At 38.4% G+C, this 3,474-nt stretch overlaps 1 protein-coding gene across 1 annotated transcript in view; it reads right to left on the reverse strand.

The window, feature by feature from the left end:
* The window catches only part of KLHL5 (kelch like family member 5), an 85,149-nt gene that overhangs the window by 67,887 nt on the left and 13,788 nt on the right, over nucleotides 1–3,474 (reverse strand). The gene's annotated exons all lie outside the window — the stretch shown is intronic.

Genomic DNA, 3,474 nt, shown 5'->3' on the forward strand with positions numbered 1-3,474 from the left:
CTTATATACAGGAAGCAGACCACATTCCCTAAGGCAGCTACTCAGCTGCTCACAGTAGATTCCACCATGGAGTTGATTGCCAGTCTCATCATGGGGAATACTACATCCAGCTGCCCAACCACTCAACCAGGCCCAGCCAAGTTGACACAAAAACACAACCACCACACCTTGTCTTATTTGAGGTCTGTCATCAGTCAACACATCATCTCTGCTGAAAAGAAGCCAATCTATATTCATATTGAAAGACTTATGTCCTAACATTATGTTAAGGATGTAAGAGATTATTCTAGTCTCATCTTGGAAGGCAGGGAGGCAATTAAACCATTTTGGGAATATAAATTCAGCTCATCCTTTACTTAAACATGGATTATGTTCCACAGTCCATTTATAAAATAATTATTAGGAATATAAATCTACTGTCATTAAAAACAGTTATAAATGGTTCATTTGATTCCCTGACCAGTCTTCAAAAGCCCTGGCAACCTATAACTTATATTACAGGTTAAAGTAACATGATGACCTAATCCAGGAGTCAAAAAAAACCTATTTCAAAATTCCCAATTGTAATTTGAAGTAAATGAGGAGTTCAATATTGTCATCTGATTTACTGATGGAAAGATAAAAAGGTCAAGACTAAGAATGAAGTCCTGAGTCCACACACGCCATGATCTCTCCTCCAGGATAACTTGAATCAAGTAATCAACATCTGTTGGTTAGTTATGCAGTTAGCCATAAAACCACCAATTGTGCCATAACCTAGCTCTCATTTCTCATGAGATCTCCTCTTTAGTATTCAATAATATATCAGACAATGATTCACTGCTATTCATAATGTTTTTAGTGGCCAGTCTTTTCAGAAATGGATTGCCCTGTCCAGCTTCTGAGTCTGTCTTGGTCTGGAAGCTCCACTGAAACTAACCATGGGTGACCCTGCTGGTATTTGAAATGCCAGTGGCATAGCTTCCAGCATCACAGCAACATGCAAGCCACCCTAGTTCAACAAACTGACAGACAAATGGTGGGAGAATTAGACACTATTTTAAAATGTAGGAGCAAGCATAACATAAGCAAACAAATAATTGGTGGATTTGATTAATAATAATTTAAAGATTTAAAACACTTTTCAATAAAACTAAATTTTACATTGTCAAAATACTGACAACTGATTATAAGAATATTAGTGCTCTAAGAATGAGAGAAAATTAGGATGTTTAATTTTCATGATCACAGATTCTTTCAAGAGTGAGATAAACAATCAAACACATCTTTCTTAGGTTCCTATGATTTATATCACAATGTTTATGCTTCTTATTAATTCTCAATAATGACCAGACAATGAGACACGACACTTTTTTCCACAGAGAAGTCACCATCACCCAAACATAAATGCTAAACAATGTTAAATTTTGGAAGGACAAGAAAATTTTATACCACTGTCATCACTAAGTTATTATCAGCTAGCTGTGATGTTGGTATAAGACCAATTAATGAATGGACCACCTCTTTTCCTGTCAAGAACTTTCAGGGTGTTTTGATTTAGATAAAATGCTTCTCTAACCTCTAGCATATTATCAGGATAACCTGGGGAGCATGTCAGCATCTGTATGCAGAGCCTCATTCCCTGAGACTGATTTTCTACATCCGAGGGGAATTTTTTTCATATTTTTTAAAACCCCTACAGATGATCCTAACACATACTATAGGCCGAAGACCACTGGTATGTGCTTTAGTCAAGATATGGACACATTCCAAAAATCAGTAAGTGATGATACCTATAGGTAAAAAACACTAAGTTACACATTAGAGATTTTACTGCAAATGTATGTAAACTAAATCTCTTTAAATAGTTTAAGTGAATTGGTAGAACTGAATGGTATGTTTTCAAAATGAGCACAAAGGTGAAAGCATCAGAATTGTTTATTGTTGTTGTTGTTGTTGTTGTTAAGTGCCGTCGAGTCATTTCCGACTCATAGCGACCCCATGCACAGCAGAACGAAACACCACCTGATCCCGCACCAGCCCCACAATCCCTGCTATACTTGAGCTCATCATTGCAGCCATCGTATCAATCCATCTCGTTGAAGGCCTCCCCCTCTTTCGTCGACCCTCCACCCTACCAAGCATGACATCCTTCTCCAGGGAATGGTCCCTTCTTACAACATGACCAAAATAGGTGAGACCAAGTCTGGCCATTCTTGCTTCCAAGGAGCATTCTGGCTGCACTTCCTGCAGGAGAGATCTGTTAGTTCTTTTAGCAGTCCATGGTACTTTCAGCATTCTTCGCCAGCACCACAACTCAAAAGCATCAACTCTGCTTCGGTCTTCCTTATTCATTGTCCAGCTCTCACATGCATATGAGGCGATTGGAAATATCATGGCTTGTGTCAGGCGCACCTTAGTCCTCAAGGAGATATCCTTGCTCCTCAGCACTTGAAACAGTTCCTTCACAGTTGACTTTCCCAATGCTACACGTCGTCTAATGTCCTGACTGCTGCTTCCGTTGGCATCGATTGTAGAACCAAGCAACGTGAATTCCTTGACAACCTCAATCTTCTCTCCATTTATTGTGATGCTGCTCATTGGTCCAGTTGTGAGGACTTTTGTTTTCTTTATATTGAGACGTAATCCATACTGCAGACTGTATTCTTCAACCTTCATCAGTAGGTGCCTTAAGTCATCCTCACTTTCAGCAAGCAAAGTTGTATCGTCTACATATCTCAGGTTGTTAATGATTCTTCCTCCAATCCTGATACCACGTTTTTCTTCATACAGTCCAGCTTCCCGGATTATTCAATCTATATGCTGAGCAAATAATCTGAGAATTGTTTATATATATACACATTAACAGAAAGCCAACTTATGCTTCTTCAAAACCTTCCATACTTTATTTGCTTTCAAGGTTTTAACTGCTATTGCATGTTAAAGGAACATTATTTTTTCAATTCATTGAGATATCTAGGTACAGATTCTATCTAGGTACACTTCCCTCTGCTCCAAATGAAGGATCAAAAAAAGTGCAGGTTTCTGCTTTGTATCCTATTGAGAGTGAAGCCATCCATTCACATAAAGAGCATGAAAGAGGAACATATACTACACAGATTTCAAAAGCTGCACAGGATCTTTTGTTGCTTTTCTTTCTTTCAAGTTTGGGCTCTGTACACATATTTTTAACAATGCAAGAATATACTACACATCCATATAATCATAGGACCTCAGAGATTAAAACAATTATCTACAGCATTTTCACATCTATAAGGAATCTGTACAAACCATTTAATTCAACAATCATATATATTTTTTTAATTGTGATTTGGGTGAAGATTTACAGAGCAAATTCACTTTCCATACAGCAGTTCACACATACTTTGTCTCATGGCACTGACCACAGTTTATCACAATGCAACAGCTCCCCTCCCACTTCCTCCCCATAGTTACCTCTTCCCAGTGTCCATCCCTCCATGGACTCCTGCCCCC

Source organism: Orycteropus afer, unplaced genomic scaffold, assembly GCF_000298275.1.
Source record: "Orycteropus afer afer isolate SDZICR_OR568_19922 unplaced genomic scaffold, OryAfe1.0 scaffold00399, whole genome shotgun sequence".
In the NCBI taxonomy this organism is placed as follows: Eukaryota; Metazoa; Chordata; class Mammalia; order Tubulidentata; family Orycteropodidae; genus Orycteropus; species Orycteropus afer.